We start from the raw sequence: 11971 nt of genomic DNA, 5'->3' as shown, positions 1-11971 counted from the left end.
TGCCTGCGCTTCCCAGTCTGGTCATCAGACCTTTAGAGTCTGTGATGGTGACCTGTGATGGTGACCTGGCATGCAGCTGGCTCTTTATACAGTGGATCAAAACATAATACAATAGACACTGTGCTCTTCTTCCATTGGTTCGGGGGTGGAACATATCCTGTGCACTGGGGATCATTGGTCAGCTCAAAAAGTGGGCGATGGCTAATACTTGAAATGTGATTTCTGTTGTTTGCATCTGAGTTCCCGCCCCATGACCAGTTAAACCCATCACATTAATCATACATAAATCTGGTATTATTAATAACTTAATGTTGTAATATATGATAATATTCTTATTCCCACCAGATTAATGTTTACGTGACTCTGAACAATATGATCCCACACATGATATGATTATCTATTTCCATCCTCAAGATACACATATATCCACATACATATATACACACATACTCCTGCTATTACAATTTGTTAGGAATTATATATATATATATATATATATATATATATATATATATGTAGCCCAGCTAAACACAGTGTAGCCCAGCTAAATAGACGTTATTGTTAGTATACATAATTTATATATCTATTATAAAAATAGTACTGATAAGTATGTATATAGTGGTTTTAATTTTACTTTTATAAAGTCAGTAGAGGAGTGAGTAAATATATGACAAAGAAGTTTCTGGAGCCCATCGCGGGAGAGAAGGGAGCCACGCGCCGGAAAAAGAGGACTGGTGAGCGAGGACAAGCAAGGGGATTTTTATCACGAGCCAGACGCGAGGGAGAGAGCTATAAGAGGCTCCCGCAGGCGACGGGTGGGGGAGAGAGCCGTTGAACGTTGGAAAGAGGGGAATCGACGAGAGACGGAGCGGATAACAGCCAGGACCCGTTTCTTCTTTATCCCCGTTAAGCAGCTCCGCTTCTCCCCGTCAGTATTCAGAGGATTTGGTGAGCCAGCCAGTGATCGATGAGAGAGAAGACACTGCCGTACAGCTCCGCCAGCCGCCAGCTCCGTCGGGACGAAGGAGAAGGAGACAGAGTACCTGCTCTGCCAGCCGCCAGCCCCCCGCCGGGACAAAGGTTAATGAGAGAGTGCCTGCTGCCCTACCTTGAGCCCGCTGGTGAGGAGGAGACGGAGTATTGGAGGACGGACAGACGGTGATTCCTGTAAAGGGACGGTGGTTCCGGTGAAGGTGGAGCTGATGACGCATCTCCTAGGCAGTGCGGTGGTAAGATAGTGATTACTATCGTGACAGCTTGGCAATCACAGTCAGTAACTAACGAGTAGAGAGATACTACTTGTTATAAAGAAAGAACTGCAGAGTGAATGTTTATTACTTTATTAAAGGAGAGCAACTGATATAAAAAGCCCCTCTAAATATAAAAGGATGTAAGGAAGAGAGATTGGCCGAGTGACGCACCATCTAATTTAATCCCCTATATGCCCAGTGATGAGATCAGTAATTCATAACTGAAAAGGGGGAGTGGCTTACAAACTATGCTGGAGAGTAGGGGGAGCATAGGAAGAGCATAGAGTTTCATTGTGCATCGATAATATACAACACTTAAATTAAAGTGTGTACTCTTCCTTCAGACTTTATTGATACAATTTATGTGTTAAATATAGTTTGCTGCGCTTGTGAAATAAAGCTGCTCAGGTTATTGTTTGACGTATATGGAGATTGATTTGGACCGAGCGCTTGTGTATGCTATTGTGGTGTACTAAATTAAATAAAGATAAAAATAATAATAAAATAAAAGATAAAAAATAAATACAAAATAAAATAAAATTAAAATAAAAACAAAAAACAATAAAACCAAAACAAAGGGAAGGGTAGGGGGAAGTGCAATGTTTACAGCTCCTCTTGTGTATTTTTTGGAGCTTATGGACACTTTGGATGAAAAGGCTCAGTCTGTTCGTTTGTAGTGGAAAAAAACTTTCCCTGACTTACCCTACTATCCACTGTGGATGTGGTTCTGGTGTTGCTCTGGCAGGGCAGGGGATAGCTTCTCCTGCCTGTGCTGTTCAAACACGCTCCACTCCTTCTGGCCACACTGTAGCCGCTGCGTCGTTCGCAAACCGGAAGTTCGGGTCTTTACTTCCGGTATTCGGGCGCTTGCGGCGGCGGGCTCCGTGTCCTGTGTTTAAGCTTCTTCTTGTACTCCAACGCGTTTCGAATCCGCAGCAGGATTCTTTTTCAAGGAGATGATAAAATTGTTTGTGAAAAATGTCCGTTTTATATAGTATAACTTTATTGGTAAAACCGGATATGCCCGTGACCGGAAGTGAGTTATCCTGGCGGCATCCTCATGGTAAAAGCTTCCATAGGGAAGTGAGTGAATATTTCTCTAAATAGCTAGTAAATGGATCTTTGCACTTCATAGAAGGGGAAGGGGAAAAGGGTAAGATTAAAAATTAATATAAGGTAAAAATAAAATCAAAATAAAATAAAATAAAAATAAGGTAATATATCATAACTGAAAATAAAAATAAAAATAAAGAAAATAAAAAATAAAAATAAAAATAAAATTAAAATAAAAATAAAAATAAAAATAAATAAAAATAAAAAATAAATGTAGGATTAAAATAAAAATGGTGGCATTTGTGTTTACAGGAAGACATTTAGTTCTATGTCAATATTCAGACCGTGTGGTTCTAGACTCTTCATTTTATATATCCATTCGGTCTCTTTTTTCTTCAGTGTTTTGACAATGTCCTCTCCTCTCCAGTGGGCTTCAATCTTTTGAATTCCAGTAAATTTCAGCCCAGTGGGGTCCTGGTTGTGTTTTGTTAGGAAATGTGCTGAGACGCTGTGTGTTTTCAAGCCTCTCTTTATGTTGTACACATGTTCTGCTATCCTTACTTTGAGTTTGCGTTTTGTTTGTCCTACGTATTGTTTTCCACATGTACATTCCAGGATATACACGACTCCCTCTGTGTGGCAGGTTACATGATTGGGAATTTCAAATTCTTCTTTTGTTATATTTGACTTAAAGGCGGTTATAGGTTTAGTAGACGTCTTCTGGTTTCTGCAGCCAATGCAGGTCATGCACTGGTGAAATCCTTTTGTTTTCATTTGATTTTGTACTTGTTGGATTGGTAAAAAGCTATGAGTCAGTTGTTGTTTTAAGTTATTTGCTTTTCTGTAGATTATTTTTGGTTTTCTGGGGATAGATGCTTTTAGGTCTTCATCAAGAGAGAGGATATGCCAGTGTTTTTCAAGTATTTTTTCAACATCTTTATAATTGCTGGTGAATTGTGTTATAAAGGTGACCGGTAGTTCCTTTTTGTCTTTTTGTTTAAAAGTCAATAGGTCTTTTCTGTCCATGTTTTTCACTTTTTCTAATTGTTGTGTTAAATGGCTTTCTTTGTATCCCTTTTGAAGGAATTTATTTTTCATTTCATGTGCTTGATGTTCGAATACTGTCTGATCTGTGCAATTTCTTTTTAGTCGACGAAATTGTCGCCTGGGATATTGTTTATCCATTGTTTGTGATGGTTGCTGTTATGTGAAAGCATATTGTTGCCGTTTACTTTTTTGAAATGAGTTCTTGTTAGGATGTGGTTTTTTTCTATGTAAATTTCCAAATCGAGGAAAATTACCATTTCTTCACTATGTGTGGTGGTGAATTCAAGATTCATACTGTTACTGTTGATGTGTTCCTTGAATTGTGATAGGTCTTCTTGAGTTCCTTTCCAAAGGAGAGCAACTGATATAAAAAGCCCCTCTAAATATAAAAGGATGTAAGGAATAGAGATTGGCCGAGTGACGCACCATTTAATTTAATCCCCTATATGCCCAGTGATGAGATCAGTAATTCATAACTGAAAAGGGGGAGTGGCTTACAAACTATGCTGGAGAGTAGGGGGAGCATAGGAAGAGCATAGAGTTTCATTGTGCATCGATAATATACAACACTTAAATTAAAGTGTGTACTCTTCCTTCAGACTTTATTGATACAATTTATGTGTTACCTTGAAGAGAGACATTAAGTTGCAACTTTTACCAGGATCATATAAAGCTAGCTTATTCATTAATTGAAAGAAATTAAATGGATACAAGAATGTGCTATTGAAAGGAAAGATTAAATGTTTACTTTTATTACTATGAGAAGATAAAACCTTTACTACATAATGATTTAGTCATTTCCTTTACTTCTACTAAAAGAAGGATCTTAAGATTCAGAAAATATACTACAGAGGAGCTTGCATTTTATTCTGCACAGACAAAGATAAGCATAATCTTCAAGTTGTTAAATAAAGACTAGTTTCACGCTGCAAAGAGGAAAATTAACCTACATTTGTGATACATACCCAAAAATATAAAGTATACCATTATTTGACACTTGGATACAGGAATAAAAGACAGACTATTCTAACCTTAACTGCAGAAAGACTTTGATTACAAGGAAACACTATATATTAGTACAGTGTTAATCTGGACTTTATATCTTTCTCACTACCTCTATTGATAGGAAACATTGTTTATACTAAAATAAATTTATATTAGTTATGCCTTAAAGTTATAATATATATATATAATAGTGAGTAATAAGAGTACCCGGGTCACTCGAGCACTTCTGGTGCCCTCCTTATTGAAGGAATACAATTTTTTGTATATTGCATGCAATAGAATTGTAAAGTATTGCTTGATGTCAATAAATTATTCAATCTAATTGATATATTTAAAATACTATAAAGTATCGGTTCTATTTATAATACTTACCATCCAGGTTGAGTCATATTGAATATAACAGTCCGATGACCCTGAAAGACAGAAGAGATAGTAGAAACATGTATTCGATGATTACAGGTATTTAAATAATTCATGGTATTCAGTAAACTACAATACTAACTACACACATAGAGGTTAGGCTTACTCAAGCGAGCCTTACCAAAATTTCTATAAATATATAATATATAAAGCAGAGAAGTTTGAGTGGAGGCACGATTATATCATATTATAGCCCTTTGATACCAAAGGAGATCAAATCCAATTCATTCCTTATTGAAGAAAGGGTTACAACTGGAGGCACTGCTGAGATCCAAAGGTCTCACTACTCAGGATAAAGCAATGGAGAGATTTACCGAGGAAGACATAAGTGATTGGTGTTGTCGGAAATGGAAAGATCCCAAGAAATGTTTAAGTGTGGGGGGAAATTTTACAGAGTTTTCTGATGAAGAAATCACAGAGAAATTGACAAAACTATATGGAGTGATTAGACCCAAGATTATTGACAAATGGATTGGGAAGAACTGCAGCTGTATTGATAGAGACAGATAAAGAATTGGACGCTGAAGTAATACCCTCCGTAGTAATAGCTAGTGAAGAGACTGGAAGGAGATGGAACATCATGTGGCCTAATACGCAAGATAAAGAAGCTACTAGTGCCCCTGTATCAGCTGCTATCGGCCCTTTACTGAGCAACTCTAATGGAAGGGAAGAGAGTGGTGAAGGAGGAGATGCTCAAAATCCTAATATTAATATTAATGAAAATAATCAGTTTGAATCTGTCATGGATAGAGTAGTAACCCAACTGGAGAGGTGGCATTACGAAGGAAGTTACCGACGGTTGCGGATATTTTCTGGAATTACCCCAGTACCAGTAGGAGAAGAAACATATGAGGCTTGGAAAGAAGCTGCGGTACAACAAACAGAGGAGTGGCAGTGCCCGGATCGCATTAAAAGACAACGGGTAGTAGAAAGCTTGAGGGGACCTGCGATGGGAATCATACAAGCCGCTAGGCGAAGTAATCCCAATGCTACCTTAGATACTTACTTTGAGTCATTAGACTATGCATATGGAACGCTCGAAGATGTAGGAGATCTTACTTCCCGGCTGCATCATACGTTTCAGGAACCAGGAGAGAAGTTGAGTGTATTTTTAATACGATTGGATAAACTATTGTATAAAATAGTAGATAAAGGAGGCATAACTAAGGATGACGTTGACAAAAGCAGGATGAAACAACTACTGCGGGGTGCTTCTACTATGGATCCGGTAGCTCAGAAATTGAGGTGTTCCAGTATAAGAGAACCCTCTCCCACCTTTAATGAATTATTGAAAGAGATAAAACAGGAAGAGGTGTTAATAGATATGAGGGAAAAGGTGGTGAAAAAGGTTAAGGTGGTTTTGCCAGTGGCCGACATTAATACCTTTGAAGTAAAAATACTAAAAATGATGGATGAACAAAATAAAAAAATTGAGCAATTTATTACAACACAAAATGACAGTGCCAGGGTTCCTTCACAAAGGTCTTCTAGCGATAACACTCTAGTGAGGGGTCTAGGTCGAGGAAATAGTAATTATGGGCGAGGATGCTTTAGATGTGGAAGACCTGGACACAGAGCTTTTGAATGTAATGCTGCAAGAAGTATGAACCGGAATAATTCTATAGCCTCCAATGAAAATCAAGATTGAGAACAAGGGTCGGGAAACGGTCGGGGGCGGCCTGTGGACCCCGCACAGGCCCCCTAGAAGTCAGTAGTTGTGCCATGGGGAATTCCTGGTGGAATGGAAGAATACCTGAAGGGCTAATAGGACCCGCTCCACAATTAACAGCAACAATAAATAGGTGTCCATGCAAGATTTTAATAGATAGTGGTTCCCAAGTCTCTATTATATTCCAAAACTGGTATAATAACAACATCCCTAATATACCCATTCAACCGTTGAGTGGTTTAGTAATATGGGGTTTAAGTGTGGAAAAGTACCCATATTTGGGGTATGTACTGGTTACCTTGGAGATCAATAGAAGTACCCCTGATGGAGTAGGGTTACAAGTGCCTCTTCTTGCTTTGGTGTGTCCGGAGATTCCAGAAGGAAGGGACGAACCCCCTGTGATAATTGGGACCAACACCAGGATTTATCACATTCTCACTGAATGGCACAAGAATGAAGATGAGCATTCAATTATAACTTATTGTGTATCATCAGAAGAGAAAATAGGAAGTTCTGTTAGAAAGTTGGACAAATTTGATTCCTGTTTTCAGGGGAGCGATATCAACTCAGAGGAGAAGTCTACATTGATTAAGGAGCTGGAATCCAGAAACCAGGCTTTCTCCAGTGGAGAGTGGGACCTTGGAAAGGCAATAGGAGTGGAACACAGCATTAGATTAACAGATGAAGCACCCTTCCGTGAGCGATCTCGAAGAATTGCCCCAGCTGACTTCGAAGATGTGAGACAACATCTCAAAGGTCTACTAGAAAACCAAGTAATCATAGAATCTAGAAGTCCATATGCCTCTCCCATAGTGATTGCTCGAAAGAAAAATGGAAATATACGAATGTGCGTCGATTATAGGACATTAAACTTGAGGACAGTATCGGATCAATACACGGTACCAAAAGTGGATGAGGCGCTTGACTGCTTACAAGGGAGTTCATGGTTTTCAGTATTGGATTTAAGAAGCGGATTTTATCAGATCCCTATGAAGCCAGAAGATCGGGAAAAAACTGCGTTTATATGCCCTCTAGGATTCTTTGAATTCATACAAATGCCACAAGGAGTAAAAGGAGCCCCCGCTACTTTCCAGAGAGCAATGGAAAAAACAGTAGGGGACATGAATTACCGTGAGGTCATCGTATATCTAGATGATAATATTGTTTTTGGTGCCACGTTACAAGAGCATAACAACCGACTCCTCAAGGTTTTAGAGAGGCTGATGGAAGCAGGACTAAAATTATCCTTGGAAAAGTGTCATTTATGCCAATCCAAGGTGAAATACCTTGGTCATATAGTCAGTAGAGAAGGGGTGGCAACTGACCCTGATAAGGTAGAAGCTGTAAAAAATTGGCCTCATCCAGCTAAGCTCAAAGAACTGAGATCTTTCTTGGGATTTTGCGGGTATTACCGTCGATTTGTCCCGAGTTACTCTAATATTGCCAAGCCTTTAACGGATCTTACAAAAGGATACCCACCATTTAATAGGAAGAAGACTATAGGACAAAAACCGGAAGTGACAGGGGTGCTGAGATATAAGATTAACGAACCTTTTGGAGAGCGATGGACACCCGAGTGTGAGATTGCTTTTGTGACATTAAAATTGAAATTAACCACTGCTCCTGTTTTAGCTTATGTCAACCCTGAGCTACCTTATATTCTGCATATAGATGCATCGCTAGATGGACTGGGAGGAGTTTTGTATCAGGTGCATCAAAAAGAATTGAAGCCAGTATCTTTTATCAGTCGAGGGCTCACTAGTAGCGAAAAAAGATATCCAGTTCACAAATTAGAATTCCTCGCTCTGAAATGGAGTGTAGTCGATAAGTTTCACGACTATTTATATGGGACGACTTTCGAAATTCATACGGATAACAATCCATTGACATATGTACAAACAACGGCCAAATTAGACGCAACTGGTCACCGCTGGCTAGCTGCTTTAGCTTTGTATAATTTTTCTTTAAAATATCGGCCTGGCGTCAATAATGTAGATGCTGACTCTCTTTCTAGGATCCCGAATCAACAACAATCAGAAGAAAGCGAAGAGGAAGATGCATGGATTGAAGTTAAGAGTATGTGTCACAATATATTTGTGAATGTTGTTACTGGAAGCAAATGTATCGGAGCATTAGGTATGATGCCCACAGCATTACCTTTGTCCTATTGTTGGATTAGCCATGTAGAATTGGAAGGCCTTCCTAGAGTAAAACGGAGTCAATTATGGCAAGAACAGCGGTATGATCCAGGAATCAAGTATTTGGTTCAAAAGAATGTGGATCAAACGATTTCACATGAGTTGAGGGAAGAAGTTGCTTTATTGAAGAGACAAGAGAGGAATTTAATTTTCAAGAAAGGAATCTTGTATCGTTGCATAAAGCAGAAAAACGGACAACAACGATATCAACTGGTATTACCACGAAAGTACCGTACTTCAATACTGTATGCTCTGCACGATGAACATGGCCATTTGGGATTCGAAAAGACCCTGAATTTAATAATTGATAGATTTTATTGGCCCAATATGAGAAAAGAGATACGCAAATATTGACAGAACTGTGGGAATTGCGTTATAAGGAAAACTTTACCTGTTAGAACGGCACCGTTAGTAACATTTAAAAGCAGCGGACCCATGGATCTAGTCTGTATGGATTACCTCACACTAGAAGTGGAACCGGGGAGAAAATGTAACATACTGATAGTAACGGACCACTTTACAAGATACGCCCAAGCGTATGTTACCCCGAATCAGAAGTCATCTACTATAGCAGACACACTATGGGATACATTTTTCATCCATTACGGTTTACCCAACAGAATACATACCGACCAAGGGAGAGACTTTGAAAGCCGATTGATAAAAGAATTGTGTCGAAGTTGTGGGATTGCTAAACCAAGGACTACTCCCTATCACCCGCAGGGTGATCCACAGCCTGAACGGTTCAACCGGACTTTATTGGACATGTTGGGGACATTGAATCCATTGAACAAGCAACATTGGAAAAAACACATAAACCGTTTGGTCCACGCATACAATTGCACCCATAATGAATCAACTGTGTTTTCACCGTATTACCTGATGTTTGGAAGAGAAGCTAAACTCCCTATCGATGTATGTATGGGAACTTCATCTGAATGGTGTCCCTTTAGATCGCATATAAAATATGTAGAAAAGTTAAGAAAGGAATTAGAGGAAGCTTACATCCTAGCTGAACAAGTTGCCAAACGGTCAGGAGCAAAGAATAAAGTTTACTATGATCGGAAAGTTCGCGACCAAGTGTTATCCACTGGGGATAGAGTATTATTGAAGCGACTAGGAACATCAAAGAAGTTTAAAATTGCTACTCGGTGGAAAGAAGAACCGTATGTAGTGATTGAAAAGTTAAACAATCTACCAGTGTATAGGATACAGCTAGAAGATGGAACAGGTGCCATTCTGACTCATCATAGACAGAATCTACTCTCTGTAGGAAGAGAAGTACGTTTAGAGAGTCAAAATCTAGTAAGAAAATATATCAATTTAGCAGAAAAAGGAACAACAAGTAGTATGAGTAGACAATTAATACCACATAGAGATATGGAAGATGAAGATGACCCAGATACGGAGGATGGAGGAAGTTGTGGTCATTACTATATTGATCAGGATATTGGAGTCAATGGAGTAATGAATGATGAGGAGAAACCTAGGCCTTTGGAGATTCAGGAAGAACTCGATCAAATAATTACCTATGCTTTTGATACAGATAATAGTATTTCGAGTAATGAAGGCCATAGCTTATGAGGAGATTTGGATACTCATTCTTATTCCCCCAATTGTGAGGAAAATACAGAGAATGAATCTATGAATCGACCCCAAAGACAGAAACGACCCCCATTAATTCTCACCTATGATCGCCTGGGTTCGCCTCAAATGGTCTCCAGGGTCATACACCCCAATCCAATACTCACCTGGCCCTATTTTGATAGTTATTACCAGGTGTTCAGTGACACGCCAGAAAATAATATTTATTCATGGTGATCAAGTTCAAATGAGTTTATCATGATCACCAGGGGGAGAGTGTAGCCCAGCTAAACACAGTGTAGCCCAGCTAAATAGACGTTATTGTTAGTATACATAATTTATATATCTATTATAAAAATAGTACTGATAAGTATGTATATAGTGGTTTTAATTTTACTTTTATAAAGTCAGTAGAGGAGTGAGTAAAGATATGACAAAGAAGTTTCTGGAGCCCATCGCGGGAGAGAAGGGAGCCACGCGCCGGAAAAAGAGGACTGGTGAGCGAGGACAAGCAAGGGGATTTTTATCACGAGCCAGCCGCGAGGGAGAGAGCTATAAGAGGCTCCCGCAGGCGACGGGTGGGGGAGAGAGCCGTTGAACGTTGGAAAGAGGGGAATCGACGAGAGACGGAGCGGATAACAGCCGGGACCCGTTTCTTCTTTATCCCCGTTAAGCAGCTCCGCTTCTCCCCGTCAGTATTCAGAGGATTTGGTGAGCCAGCCAGTGATCGACGAGAGAGAAGACACTGCCGTACAGCTCCGCCAGCCGCCAGCTCCGTCGGGACGAAGGAGACAGAGTACCTGCTCTGCCAGCCGCCAGCCCCCCGCCGGGACAAAGGTGAATGAGAGAGTGCCTGCTGCCCTACCTTGAGCCCGCTGGTGAGGAGGAGACGGAGTATTGGAGGACGGACAGACGGTGATTTCTGTAAAGGGACGGTGGTTCCGGTGAAGGTGGAGCTGATGACGCATCTCCTAGGCAGTGCGGTGGTAAGATAGTGATTACTATCGTGACAGCTTGGCAATCACAGTCAGTAACTAACGAGTAGAGAGATACTACTTGTTATAAAGAAAGAACTGCAGAGTGAATGTTTATTACTTTATTAAAGGAGAGCAACTGATATAAAAAGCCCCTCTAAATATAAAAGGATGTAAGGAATAGAGATTGGCCGAGTGACGCACCATTTAATTTAATCCCCTATATGCCCAGTGATGAGATCAGTAATTCATAACTGAAAAGGGGGAGTGGCTTACAAACTATGCTGGAGAGTAGGGGGAGCATAGGAAGAGCATAGAGTTTCATTGTGCATCGATAATATACAACACTTAAATTAAAGTGTGTACTCTTCCTTCAGACTTTATTGATACAATTTATGTGTTACCTTGAAGAGAGACATTAAGTTGCAACTTTTACCAGGATCATATAAAGCTAGCTTATTCATTAATTGAAAGAAATTCAATGGATACAAGAATGTGCTATTGAAAGGAAAGATTAAATGTTTACTTTTATTACTATGAGAAGAGAAAACCTTTACTACATAATGATTTAGTCATTTCCTTTACTTCTACTAAAAGAAGGATCTTAAGATTCAGAAAATATACTACAGAGGAGCTTGCATTTTATTCTGCACAGACAAAGATAAGCATAATCTTCAAGTTGTTAAATAAAGACTAGTTTCACACTGCAAAGAGGAAAATTAACCTACATTTGTGATACATACCCAAAAATATAAAGTATACCATTATTTG

This window comes from Pseudophryne corroboree, chromosome 8, assembly GCF_028390025.1.
Source record: "Pseudophryne corroboree isolate aPseCor3 chromosome 8, aPseCor3.hap2, whole genome shotgun sequence".
NCBI lineage: Eukaryota > Metazoa > Chordata > Amphibia > Anura > Myobatrachidae > Pseudophryne > Pseudophryne corroboree.
Note: the sequence above shows the minus strand (reverse complement) of the source record.